Source organism: Aedes aegypti, chromosome 3 (genome assembly GCF_002204515.2).
Source record: "Aedes aegypti strain LVP_AGWG chromosome 3, AaegL5.0 Primary Assembly, whole genome shotgun sequence".
Classification (NCBI taxonomy): Eukaryota; Metazoa; Arthropoda; class Insecta; order Diptera; family Culicidae; genus Aedes; species Aedes aegypti.
The window spans coordinates 97039437-97054493 of NC_035109.1; the positions used below are offsets into that span (position 1 = coordinate 97039437).

General features: G+C 36.5%; 1 protein-coding gene across 3 annotated transcripts in view; it reads right to left on the minus strand.

Moving 5' to 3' along the window:
- Nucleotides 1-13725, minus strand: part of LOC5574220 (long-chain-fatty-acid--CoA ligase 4) — a 90577-nt gene extending 76852 nt beyond the window's left edge. The window contains exons 1-2 of one of the 3 annotated variants that reach the window (XM_021849347.1): nt 13509-13725; nt 12635-12934 (exon numbers count right to left, since the gene is read on the minus strand). The gene's annotated coding sequence lies outside the window, so the exon portion shown is untranslated. Of the gene's footprint in view, nt 1-12634; nt 13109-13508 lie in introns of those variants that run through there. The other 2 variants (XM_021849348.1, XM_021849346.1) reach the window with 2 other exon arrangements.
- Between the last annotated feature and the right edge of the window lie 1332 nt (nt 13726-15057).

The following is a 15057-nucleotide window of genomic DNA, read 5'->3' on the forward strand; positions in this document are numbered from 1 at the left end:
TCCAGGGTACCAGTGAGGCTGAGATTTCATTGTGGATCTTTGAATTCTAGTGCGGCTCCTGGGATTAAGGGATTGTGATTCCAGTGTGGATGCTGGTTCTGGCATTCCAGTGAGAACAGTCGAATGGGAATCCCAGGACACTATGGAAATCCTGTGAGAGTTATGTTAAAATACTATGCAAATGCTGGGGTTATTGTAACAAACCGTTCGAAAGTATATTGGCAATCTTACTGGAATCCCGGGATTTTTGTGTCCCCTGGAAATTTTGAGACGATCCGGTGTGAGTTTAAAGAGAATCCTGTGAGAGTTATGAGGAAAACAAGAAGAATTCCTGGTAGAATCCTGTGGAAAAACTTTGGTAATCATGTAAGTATCCCATAAGAGTCATGTGAGAATTTTGTGGGAACTTTGTGCGGAATCTTTAGGAATGCTGTGGGAATTGTATAGAAATACTACGGGAATTGTGAGAATTCTATGGGAATCCCGTGTGGTGAATGTGAATGTCCTCTGGCAATTCTGAGAAGATCCGGTGTGAGTTTGGAGATAATCCTGTGAGAGTTATGTGGAAAACAATTAGAATTCCTGGGAGGATGCTTTTAAAATACTTTGGTAACCATGTAAGTATCTCATAAGAGACATGTGAGAATTCTCTGGAAATTTTGTGCGAAATTTTAGGATTTCTGTAAGAATTGTGTAGAAATATTGCGGAAATAGTGAGATCCTATGGGAATCCCGTGTGGGTTCCATGAGCATATTAACGAAATTCCAGTGGAAATTCTGTAGGTATCTGATGACTATTATTTGAGAATCCTGTGGAAATCTTCTTGGATTCCTGTTGGAATCATGTGGGAAACCTTGGGAATCCTGCTGAATTTTCAGCGGTTTTTGCTACGGAAAAATGTTACCGTATTTGTGGAAATGTTATTAGTATGTAATCAGGAACCATTTGATATCAATAAGCCAGGAGTAAAATAAAAGAGGGGAATGCGACTACGACCATATGTGTATGTATGTATGTTTGTATGTGCAGTATGTGTTATACATGTACGTGCATATGCTTGTGTGAGTTTCGTACGCAAGACACATTTCAGCATAAATGTTTGTGGTGTCGTTTTCATAATTTCCAAACAAACCTCATTTTGTTATTTATACTTATATTAACATGTTATAACTGTTATATTATGTTTGTCAAAATATCTTGAATTTTTTTTTTGTGTATCAAACATTTGCGAAATTAATCAAGTATGTCATTTCTATTTTTTCAATATTTTGCCTGCATATGAGCCACTGTGTATTGTAAAAAATGTGACCGTAGATTTATATTTCAATAACGATTTCTACATACTATTATTATATTGCGATACTCCATAAATAATCACGTGATTACAATGAATGTGAAAAAATTCGGACATAAATGGCTTGATCCAGACCTGCGATTTTGAAGAGATTTCTGATAATTCCGCAGATGTTCGGAGAAGTTCTTCATTTCTTCCTGTTTGTGGTAGAATTTCTTGATTTGACAGATTCCTCCAGAATTGTTCTTCTGATTTTCTGGAAACTAAAACAACACAAACTGAAATTTGATAGAATTTTAGTGACGTTGAAAGAAACACTCATTTAAAATACCTAAAATTCTTGGAAAACCCAGAAATTTTAAAAATATTTATAATATTAGTTCTAGAGTTTAGATTCAAGATTTTCTTGTGATTCTAGTATGTTTCGTTGGAATATTATACGATTCCATTAGAACATATTCTAGATGGATATAGGAAAAAGGAAAAAGGCACTGTAACAGAGATTCCCCCAGGAATTCGTGAAATTCTCTAATGTTTGTTCTGAGAATTTCTCTATGATTTCATATACAAAATTGTCGAGATTCGTCTTTAAGAATTTCCCGAGAGACTTCATCTGGAATCGTTAAAGCGATACCATAACGTATACATCCAAGGATTTCTTGGGGATCATCCTGGAACTTTTGTCATCACTAATTTTTGGTCGAATACTATTTTTTGAATTCGAACATTTTGATTTCATCGTGTTTATCCTATCGAAAACACTGAACTTTTCGAGGTGTTTTGAGCCAATCCCAAGAAATTGCGTTTTGAAGTGAAAAAAGTCCGACTTCTATAACTCGGTGAAGGTTTCCCTACTTTCAAGCGATTCAACGAGAATTTCTTCTTGAATTGGTCCAGGATTTTAGCCACGAGCTTTTCCTCTAGAATCTGATACCTCTCGTATTCTTTTAGAACTGAAATTTCCAGGAAAAAATTCCTAAAAAATGCTCATTCTTAATCACTTCTAGAAACTATTAAATTTCAATAAGTAACTCTGGGTGCTCTCAATAAATAAGACAGATAAATAAACCTCGTTTCGTGGCTTTTTACGTAAACTCACACAGTATATGCTGCATAAAAAGATTAAATATACATTATACTTGATATATTTCCTTTGTTTCACGTTCCAATGCTCTTTTCTCATATTCTTTAAAATATTTCACTGTACAAGGAAGTTTCTCTGAGTGTATTGTTAGTCTACTTACTTATTTATGTCCAAAATAACATCGCACGTGTACACTAAATATTAGATGTAGCACTCATATTGGATGAGTTACACATTCAATGAATGATATATGGTAGTAATATCGGCGGTCAAATGTCCATCCTTTAACGTTCAGTTCTAGTTTCCCATCCAAGCCTATTGATAGCTCTACATGTAGGTGATTCGAACAGGGTGATTAACTGCATGCGATAGAATCGATAAATGTCAATTAGCATGCATATCTCGTTTCAAATGACACCTTCAAACAACAACCAAAAATGATTGAAGTATTGAATCACTTGGCTTGTGGCACGGATTTCCACTGGAAATTTATTCTCAGGAAACGAACTTCCTTTGAAAATTGTATTTGAAAGTAAATAAAAACCGAAGTTGAAAGTATACCATTTAATTTCACTAGAGTTTGTATCCTTTGACATATACGCCAATGTCGACCTCGACTATAAGATCATCTGCAATATCGTGTACTAGACTTGACTTTTCTTTTAAAGGGTAAAAATTCTAGGTGGAATTGAATGCTGTAGCACTAAATTTGGTTTTTATTTATTTACAGATATTCCACTAAACAGCTCGAACATTTATTATCAAAATTATATTGCATTCACTAATGTTTGTTTCGCACATTCCGAAAATCGGTTCTCAAGGCACTATCGGTGCCACCCCCTCTACACCATGATTGACCGACTTTAACAACGTGCTATGCGGCCTATTTCCTTTTTTTTCTGCCAGCATACCAAAACACCTGAAAACCTTCAAAGAATTCTCCCATCGCCCATGTCCAACCCTTGCACTTGACAGATTTCCTCCTTACCACCAAGATCCGCAATAACAGCGCAGAATACCGGGCGGCGTCCAACTGGAATCGGAACGTGCTTGTGTATCGTCTGGCTGTCTGGGTTGACTGTATACACTCACACATATATACTACCGTGCAAACAACAGAGACTCTGCTCTTCTTTTCTGTGTTTAGCTAACGGTGCGGTGGCGTAGTTGAGTTGCACCAGAGCTCACATGGTTGGTTGGATCTTGCGCTGTTGGCGCCCAACATCGTACGATGTGAAATGAGGATTCTATTGGGAGACGACGTCTCCCAATCGGTTTTGTATTTCGACCATTATCTCGATCTCCCGATTGGATGAATCAAATAACTTTTTGTTTGAGAAATTTGGATCGAGGCGATCAACAATTGGTTTTCGATTTGAAATCACTTACCGCACACGGCGTAGAAAATATTAGAACGATGCAATCGGGATTCCCGATTTGCCTATCAATTCCGACTAAGTGACTAATACGTTCCTGGATGCTGGCTGACAGGTTAGGCTACGTGGTATGGGGAGAGGAAAAAAGAATTATTGCAAAGAAGGATGATTACAAAGGGCGGGTGACTTTTTTACAGCTTCAATCGGAGTAGGAGAAAAGTAGGCCAAATGCAGAAGATGTCGATACATTCTACATACCGGCAGAGCAGTGTTGCCAATGGTCAGAGCAAGAAGATACATATACAGGCATACACAGCAACGTTTATGATCCAAGTAATCAAACTGGTCTGATTATTTTTTTGTTGCTTAAAATCTGCATCTTCTTCTTCTTCTTCTTCTTCTTCTTCTTCTTCTTGGTATTACGTCCCCACTGGGACAGAGCCTGCTTCTCAGCTGAGTTCTTATGAGCACTTCCACAGTTATTAAATGAGAGCTTTCTATGCCAAAGTTTATGCCCAGAGAAGTCGAGGAAATTTCCATTTCGAGAAGATCTCGGACCGACCGGGAATCGAACCCACACACCTTTAGCATGGCTTTGCTTTGTAGCCTCGAACTCTAACCACTCGGCTAAGGAAGGCCCCTATGCTTGAAATCTTAGATCGAATTATCAAATATTGTTCATAGAAGTTTTCTGCTCCCTTGACTTTTCAAAATTTCTAAATTTATCTTTGCATTTCTTAGAAACACATCCGAAGAGTGAACAGCCAAACTCGAGGGAGTATGAATTACAATTTCTAATAAGAAGAAGCAACGTCCAGAATTTCTTCAAAAAACTTTACCAAGAGTATTATTCTTGCGAAAGAACGAAGTAGTGATACAGAGATATGCAGTACTTCAGCATTCAAGATACAAGTTAAAATTGATAATCGTGTATATTGGAGTTTAACTCTTATAGTAGCATTTTCATTTTCTACCACAAAAAAAAACATCAAATCGCGAAAACTTTTTCGTTTTTCTATATTTTTGCACCATTTTTTTCACATGTTCTATAAAAACTCTTCTATTTTTTGAATCGGCGTCCACATTGATCATTGGTTTCCAGGATCATATTTCTGTGTTTCTTAGAGGACCGACATTCTTCATATGAAAGTTCCTTTGGTTGTAATTTTGTTTTAGTCAATTTATCAAACAAAAAACATTTGTTGCAAATTTGACCAATACTTGGGCGGAATGGGCTATATTGTCCGCATTAACAGTACTTTTAGAGTATTGTGAAGAAGTAGTTTTAAAAATGACTTCTTACAGTTCCCCTCAACTTTACAGATTAGACTGCTTGTGAAATCGATCTCAAAAAAAAACCTACAAAGCTAACATTGTAATGCGGCCGTCACGATTCCCACTTTGTTCTCGGCACGTCACGGCTCGTGGTTTTTCAGGACTCACTCCAGTAATTTAACTCAATGAATTAATTCAGGAATTTCTCAAGGATTTCCTTAAGAGATCTGTGAGGCAAGTTTTCCGAAAAAACATTGGAGGAATTCTGAAAAAATCGAGAATTATTTCTATATGAAATCCTGGTTCTTGAGAAAATCTGCTGCAAGACTTATTTTCTCTACAATAATAAATAATTGAGAAATGTTTATACAAATAACACTGCGGAACACGTTTTTTCTCCAGCATCAAAACACCTCTATTTAAATAATTAAGGGTTGCTGAATTTATTTCCGTTAACAGAAATATCATAGCACGTCCAGATTTTGAGACATTGGTTGTTGAAAATGCAAAAATTGACTATTTCAGCCAACTTGCATGCAAGACATTGGTTGTTGAAAATGCAAAAATTGACTATTCCAGCCAACTTGCATGCAAGTTTGCCAGCTTGTAAGGCAATTCATTTGCTTAATTTGCCACAGAATTCAATCTTTATGTGTATAACAATACTTATCATCAAAGTTTATAATATTTTTGATGCGGAAAAGTTATTTTTTGATGGTTTAGAAAAGTTTTGCATTTGGCCATATAAGAGAAACGAAGAATTTTGTATGGAGACTGCAAGCATGTTGAAAAAGATCGGTTTAATCTAAATTTAATCGTAAAACTTCAACCAAAATATATCTAAAACGAAAGTTTGAGTCCTTTTTTGCATGCTTGGTGAATAATATCACAAAAAAGTTTGATAAAATATACTTCAAATTTTAGGTAAACATCAATAAAACCAATGTTTTATACAACTTTGGCGACCTGTAGCTAAAAATTGTGACGTGCTGAGAAATTTCTGAGAATGGCATCAGATTCAGCAACCCCAAACCTACAAGAGACACATAATTTGATCCTTGAGAACGCAAAAATGTCATTTTTGTTGCACTGTGTAATCGGCGGGAACACTATGAAAATCTGATGAATACCCTAAATGAGGCCAGCCAACCATTTTGACATATTTTCTACAAAAATAATTTGTTCGCTTGCAAAACCTAATGATATGAGAACTTTATACCACAAATACAAATATGTGATCCAAACTGTGCTGGAGTCTAGGTGCTAATGATCTACCGACTCTACTACAGTCTACGCTTATCAAATTCTCGTAATACACTTTCGTTCTGATCCATAGAGCTCCATTAAGCATTGGAAAGTGTATCATCACACTGGAGTTGTGGTCATAAATTTCAATATGCATCATGAATTGCTTTTGAAAATAATATGTGGTCAATACAAGGTGGTCGTGAGGTCATTCAAGTTGAATGTTGAATGAAATCTTGTTTTTATTCAATAACACGAAAGAGCATGTTACTGCAACTACTTTAGCTATTTTTCCTGCTCAAATAACGGCTTTATCATATTCAAACTTAAAAAAAAAATTGGGTCCATAAATGAAAACGTTCGCTCAGTCGACAAAAACACCACAGGGTTTTTACTTTAGTTTTAACACTGGGGTTGTTCCTATCTGACGTTTCGGAGGGGACACGGAAAACAAAATACACCCAAAATTTGAGTTAAAGCCAAGAGGTGACAAAATCTAAAAAAAAAAATAAAAAAATGTTTTTGGACTAACACAAACGAAAAACATTAAAAACATGTGTTTTTGGCCTAAACTCAAGCGTTTGACACTATAATTGGGACAGGGCTTTAGGACCCTATTAAAACAATATGTTTTTACTTTAATAAAACAAAAAGACTTTTTTTATTTGTTATCACCTAAATAACAGAACACAGGGTTAAACATAATAAAACGCCCATTTTGTCTCAAATTTTGAATATTCACTGATCCTTTCAGAACTGAACAGTTCACTGAACACTGATTCTTTCAGAACTGAACAGTGATTTCTGAAGAAAATAACTCAAATTTCTCCACCTTAATATCAATTCTTTTACATTACAAGTCCTCAAATTTCAAACCAAAAAAATGGTATTGTGGAATCATGCTGTTCGAGATATGAGTTATGTTCGGAATTTCAGACAGAATGGAACTCACAGGAATATTGCAAGATGCCTTGGTTTTGAATCTCCAGGATGTTGTTACCCTAAACGTTTTGGATTTTCATTTTTACATTGTGTAAGAAAGTATAGCATAGCATAGCATAGACTGACTGTACATGTCAATGGTTGCTACTCCGTGATTGATCGGAACTTGTAAGAATTGCACTACGATCCAAATGAATAAGGGATGGGAGTTTCCGCTTACTCTCGAAGTGCAATTTTAGCAGATCTAATGTTATTGATCAATAACGGCGCCAGCCAAGTCCTTACAGTCAGTTGGGATGGGGAAGGAATGTTAGGGTGTAATGATTGTTGCTTCTAGAGACCGAGAATACCTCTGCATCTCCACAATCACCACGGGAAGGGTGTTTATTAGTGAGGGAGGAAAATATCTTGGAGTCACTTCTGGTCGGTGATGCGATCCATGGACAAGGGGGAAATATACGACTTTGTAGTTTTGGGACAATTTTCGGGCAAAATTACTGAATAGTCATGCTTAATAACTTTTTTCACAAGTGTCGGATTGTTTCGCGGTCTTCGGTAATACTCTTCATCGCAAAAATACCAATCGAGGACTGTGTTCAGAGAATTTTTATGGAGGTCAACGGGCGACCTCTGGCGATTTTTCTTTGCAAAAGTAAGTTTTCCCATAGTAAATCACATATAAACTTTGGACGGCTGGCGCTAAAATATAGTTTCTCCGATCGAGCGGAAAATTTGGCACAGTTGTTATGAGACCCAAATGCAATCAAAAAATTGGACTGGAGCGAGAATCTAAATTTTGCCCCACACTACTACACATATCAATGGTTGCTATTCCGTGATAAACCGAAGTCAGTGAAGATGCGCAAAAAATCTGAATCAGAAGTTTGACTGGGATTGGGATTGGCCATAATCTTCTTCAGTGTACATAATTCGGTGCCTCTATTTATACAGGGTTAATAACGGCGCCGGTCACGTCCTTGTAGTCAAGTAGAAGAGAATAATGTCGCCAAAAGAAGAAGAACGATCAAACATTTCTCAGATAATATTTTTAAAACTTGTTTTGGAAATTTCTCGTGACATTCTTCTTTTTTCTGACGTTACGTCCCCACTGGAACAGAGCCTGCTTCTCAGCTTAGTGTTCTTATGAGCAATTCCACAGTTATTAACTGAGAGCTTACTTTGCCAATGACCATTTTTGCATGCGTATATCGTGTGGCAGGTACGATGATACTCTATGCCCTGGGAAGCCGAGAAAATTTCCAACCCGAAAAGATCCTCGACCGGTGGGATTCGAACCCACGACCCTCAGCTTGGTCATGCTGAATAGCTGTGCGTTTACCGCTACGGCTATCTGGGCCCCACTTCTCGTGACATTATGACAAACAATTTCTTCGTGTTATATGAGTGGATAGATAACTTTATTTGAGAGATTTTATTTTTCTTCAGAAGATCATTTAGTGATTATTCCCCATGAAATCTTTCCAATAATTTCCCTAAGGAACTTCCCAAAAAAAAATGTTTTAGTTATCTCAAAATAATCCTGGATTTTTCGAAAAAAAAACCACAAGCAATATATCAGGAATTTCAACAGGAATGCCTTCATATATTTTTTCTGATATTTTTTTCAAGAAAGTGCTCAGTCCAGGATTTTATTCGGTGATTCTTCCATCGGTTTTTCAGAACATCCTCCAAGACTCCCGTTTAAAACATGTTTGAATATTCAACCAGAAACAACTCCAGATGTCTCCAAGGATTTCGCAGGAGTTTTTACAAAATTGTCCGTCAGTTGTTTACCGATCTTAACTATAAATTTCTCTAAGGTCTAGTTCAGGAATTATTACTACAGAGATTGCTCCTTAGATTTGTTTGGGAAATTATCCAATAATTCTCATGGAAGTTTTTAAAAACAATTCAAGCATTTTTTCTCTGGATAATATTCCGCAGGATTTTTTTAAGGAACTCCTGGAAAAACACAGAAAACGAAATCCCTAAAAAAACATGTATAAATGATTTCTTGGAAAATTGCTGCAGTGTTAACTAATGAGAAACATTAAATGAAGAATTTTTGAGTAATTTATTGAAAAATGTTTGGAAGAACTCCTGTAATCCTTGGATGAAATGTTGGAAAAATTCCTAGAAAAAATCTAGGGAAGCTCAATAACGAAACGCAGGTCGAATTGGAGGAATTGTTTCAAATGTTCTTAATAGATTTATTCGAATAATCGAGGATTTTTGAAGGAATTCTTCGTAATAATCGTAGATGAAATGGAGTAAAAATTCTTGTCGGGTTTCTTGGAAAAAAAAATCCTTGAACGAATTTTACCAAAAACTCTGCAATTAACCTTTGCGGGTTTTCTTGGAAAACAAATTCTGTGGAAGTCTTTGGAAGTTCTGTAAAAGCAACGACTGGAGAATTCGGCTGAAAAGTTTGTGAAAAACATATCTGGAGGAAGTCCTAGGATAGTCTTTGGAAAGTAATCCCTGAGAAAATTACTATTGGTAGTTAGTTGAAGTGCTCAAGGATTTCTGAAAGCAAATTCTAGAGAAATTCCTTTAAGCATGCTTCGAAAAAATACTGAAAGAATTGGAAGAGGGATTTCTTGAAGAATTTCCCAGTATTAGTTCCAGATAGTAATGAGGATAAAATTCCTGCAGAAACCACTAGGATGATTCCTGAAGCAGTTCTTGAGAAATATGAGAAGAAATTTTGCATCGCAATTTTTGCAAGCAAGATAAAGAGAAAAGAAACTTTAGAGACTATTTTGATTAAAAAGCCGAGTATCAGTAAATCCCCAGTGAACCACGTATCGTATAAGAATGTGCGCCAAAAATCTCATATTCATACGCCAAAAATCAGAATTGCACACAATATGCCAAATCAAAACGAATAAATGTTAACACAAATTGTATACAATTCTCCACTACGATTCATTGTCTACAAACTTTGTTGACAACAAACCATGCCGTAAATAATATAATCTAGAATCGCATCAAGTTGTAAAAACTGACATATCATATATCAATGCAGACTAGCATCAAATGAAATCGTAAGAACTTAGCAAAATTTGCCACCCGAGGTTGGTCTCTTCTGGCGGTGGGCTTCAAAGAACAACAAAGCGTGTGTGCTGTGTAGCAAACTTCCTTTTATGTTGGCAAATAATCACACCTTATTCATGAAGTGGTCTTTGGTGCAGTGGTATGGTACCAGGTTAGGGATCCAAAGGTCCAGTGTTCGAGTTTCGTTGGAAATTTTATTTTTTTTATTTTTATAGGAATTTTGTGGCATCGTATTGCTGACCATGGAAAGTCTGAAAAAGTCGTGGGAAGTGCGTATATGGCCTCCACTTTGGTGTGTATATAGCGTTTTCATGCATTTTATACGAGTGATTTGATTCATATAAAATGATGTATAGCAAAAAATATACCAACCAAAATGTTGACTGGGTCGCGATTCGTTGCTAAGCAACCGAACAATTTGTTAGCTGAGTTTCGGTTAAATTCAGGAAACCGAGATCCGCACAGCCGAGCTCGTGAAAAAAATCTAAGTGTGTGCACCAAAGCCGTTTTGCCATACAAAATGGTCAACTTTCGAGAGCTATATCTCCGCCGTTTCTTTTCATTTTTTCTGTAACGAACTACAAATTACCTCAATTTTCGAATACTATTGAAAAAGTTGTGTAAAAACTGTTGATTCAAAAGTTACAGATAGGTTGAACTTTGACATAAAAAATGCACCAAGACACATAGTAATGTAGCAAAAAAAAACTACGAGTCGAACCATCTTGGTGTCTCAGTGCATTTGTACATTGAGTGATAAGGACCATATGCGCTGAAGACATCGAAAGGATACGACGTATAGTTTGTCTGCTACATCACTTCTCGTTTTGGTGCATTTTTATGTCAAAATTCAACCTATCTGTAACTTTCAAACCAATAGTATTCACACAACTTTTTCAATAGTTATCGAAAATTGAGGTCATTTGTAGTTCGTCACAGAAAAAAATGAAAAGAATCGGTGGAGATATAGCTCTCTGAAGTTGACCATTTTGTATGGGAAAATGAATCACAACAGGGATTTAAAGTTAAAAAACATACTCATGGAATGATTATAATAACTTCTAGATAAATTTCTAATACTACAAGTATTCTTATGGTAAGTTTTCCTAATATAATTCCAGGCATTTTTATATAGATTTCATCAAATCAGGGATGAATACTACCAAGAATTGTCTAAAATTTCCTCCAAACTCTTCCAGGAACTTTCTAATAAATTCATTCTAAGATTTTTCATGAAGTTTCATGAAGAATTTCAGACTAATTTATTGGCGAGTTACTGGAAGCGTTTGAATGAAATTTTAAACAATTCTTGGTATTAATCAGGGATGAATTATTGAAGAAATCTATATATACCTGGAAAAATAATAGGAAAACTCACCATAAGAATACTTGTACAATTTCCTCCGAAAATTCTGGTATGAGCTTTGTTGATTTTGTTTGAAGAACTCATGTAGGAATCATTGAAAGATAAGTGGGACAATATCTAAAGAAAATTCTGGAATAATGTCTGGGAAAATGTTCAGAACAAATACTGTGGATATTACTGGAGTGCTCAAGAGTTTCATGGAGCAAATTCTGTAGAAAAAATTTTAAGCAATTCTTGAAAAATCACAGGAAAACTATTTGAGAGAATTGGTAAAATTTATAAAAGAATTTCTTGAGGGGTTCCTGAAGTTCATGAATGAATTTATTTATTTTTTATGGACCAACCAATAGACGAATAATTATTCATGAAATTTTAGCTTAATGAAACTCAGAGGAAATTCTTGAACAACTAAATAATCTCGTGATAGTCTCTGAAGCCTTCAGAATTCTGCATCAGAATCAGAGCAAGAAAAATAATATTAAAAAAAAGAGACTTGAGAAACTTTTCATTAGATATAAATACTTTTTAAATACTTGCATCAAAACAGTGACCAAGTCTCAAAAAACAAAAATGAAGAAGCATTCCACAACAATGCCTTACGTTGGCCACCATGCCCTCCGGTACACAAATCCAGCATGTGGTTGCGACCAGAGGCGAGCGGAGAGAATATTGTAGAGAGTAAGCGGGCTGGATAGCAAGGCAAGGTAGCAAACATTCACCAGCAAACAACCATCAACACTCGCCCGCCACGATGGCCATGGTTCGAGAAATGGGTACATGGTTCGAGAAATGGGTACAATGGGAAAAGAGTGAGGTTAGGACACCGGGCACTGGCACTGGATGGGCGCGGCGCGACGGAAGCACACCAAAATATCGATTAAATGTCTCTCCCATCCTGAATATACCTACACATAAACCGAGCCTCTTGCCGTGGCGAAAATATGCAGTTCTTAGAGGAAAATGTAAATAAATCGAAGAGAAACTTCCTACATACCTTTCGATACTGAACTGAATCAGAGTCGCGGAGATAAACTTATCCGAATTACGTCAGCAAGCAGTTTCACTCGAACGAAATGTAATCCACTCACGATGGGTGATGCTTTTTTGATCGAGATCGAACAAAAATTTCTCTTCTCCTTTCTCCGTTAACACTTTTTGTTCCTTGATTTCACCGGATAAAATTCCCGTACATATATCCCCAATCACAGGAACGGAACTTTTCAGCAGTGTGCTTTTGCACTATTATTTACTTTCACTCTCCCGATGCGGAACAACGAATCGATGTCACAATCGACTGTCAAAAATTATACTTAGCGCTTCCTGGATGAACAAAAAAGTAGAAAAATAGAGACACTGTACGACGAAATCGAGGGAGTTTTGCACTATGGAACGGAACAACTTCCGGTTTTTGATGTTTGAATGATTCACCGGATTCACCACAACACAAGAGGTTTTGTAGCACTGACTTCCTAACTATGGAGTTTTTCACTTTTATTACACAAAGCCCTATAGGCCAGGAGAAGTGGATGAACTTGTCATTCATTTTTCTGTCAAATCTCATACAAAATCTACTTTTTCTCTGACAGAAATTCACTCTAGGTGAACCACTTCCCCTGGCCTATTCCTGGTAGGCGCTGCAGCACACTTCTTCGAGGACTACTTTGATCTTCTACGAACCGATAGAACACATTGATAACTCCAATGGACCAATGCACGAGTTCACTAATTTGACGTTTGAGCGGTGCCGAATTCACTGGTTGCCATGGTCCCATTAATAACACGGCACCGCTGAAACGTCAAATAATGAACCCATGCATAGGTCCATATCCGAACGCTCTGTTTAGCTTGATTGGCCGGATGGAACCCACGGAACGGAATCTACTCCGAAGCGAGTGCTGCGAAAAATGCGGTCGTCTGACTAGCCGTGATCAAGAGGAATGACTGTGACTGCCAACGTAACGAAGAGGTGCGATGAGCAGATTTTTTTCGCTTTTCTTTTTCACGTTACAACAAAAACCGAGATTCAGCTCAGCAGCTCTTCAGAGAATCTCTTGCTGTCGATTGACCGTCTTCGCAGTAGAAATACACATGAATCAGCGGTTAGTAATGATGTAGTGATGATGATCCACTCTGCTGGTTTGGATTGGATATTGAAAGCACGCGATTGTTGCACACCTCTCCCTTAACCATCATCGTCATCATCATCATCGTCAGTGGGAGCGCCAATCACTCTGAGAAAATTCCGGAACGGGAGCGTGATCAGAAGGTGTTTTGAAAACTACTCTCTAAAACTATTGCTATTTATATCAGAATAGAATACTATAGAAAAATAACAGTAACTAATTACCTGAAGGTTGGATCAAATCATGTGTTAAACATTTCGAATCATGACACATAAAACTCAGTATTTCACAATGCCAATGCCAATTTTACTCAACACTTTGAAATTGTTTATACTTTCTTTACAACTTCTCTCCTGTAAGCAGTTTTATTGCTCTCATGACTCACGGTCACGACTAGAGGTATGCGCCGAAGAAAATTTTACCGGCGGCGTTGCTGAAACTAACTGATAGCAATAGATTAAATTTTCTGTGAAAGTACACTTAAAATATAACATGGCGATTATCAGAATCATCAAACAACGATTGAACATAGAGGTGTTGTAATACAGTATGAAACGCATCCCAAATTTTCTATGCAGCTGAAGTCGATTTGTACATACATCACAAAACTCGGCATGGATTTTGAAATAGATGCTATTTAAACATATTTGCTGTTTTTTGATATTAGAATAGCTTTTCCTAATTCAAATTATCTTTGATATTGCACGAAAAAGCAGGATAAAACTTGATATATGTTATTTTTCATAATGCTTCAAAACAATCTCAAAATCAGGACATGTCCTGCTAAATCAGTACGGATGGTAACCCTAATTACGTCATCGTTTACAATTATAGGATGCTGGTGATTGTAAATTGTAAATTACTTGTAAATATATGTAAATCATTCCTTCAAATAAATTTTAATATGAGATAGTCAATAAATGTTGTTCAGTGTTAAGTGTTTGTGCTACTATTTTACTGGATGGACGGATCTCCTATAATGAATTGGTTATAATTTAAAAGAGTTTAAAAACTTTTGCATGGAATATTTTGACGAATAGTTAGAGTACTGAACACAAAAAGTTGACGTTGCACAAAGTAATTCCCATATGAACTAGAAGTGACGTCTTCTTCTTCTTCTTTTTGGCATTAACGTCCAGCTCCAAAAATTCTACGCGGCTAATGCTTCAGGAAAGTATTGAATGCGTTCGATGAAACACCACAATCCCATAACAATGAAGTAAAAGGGATCGAAACTGCGGTTGTTCCTTTACTCAGGAGAACGCACGTGTCCTTTTGCGCAAATGCAAATGCG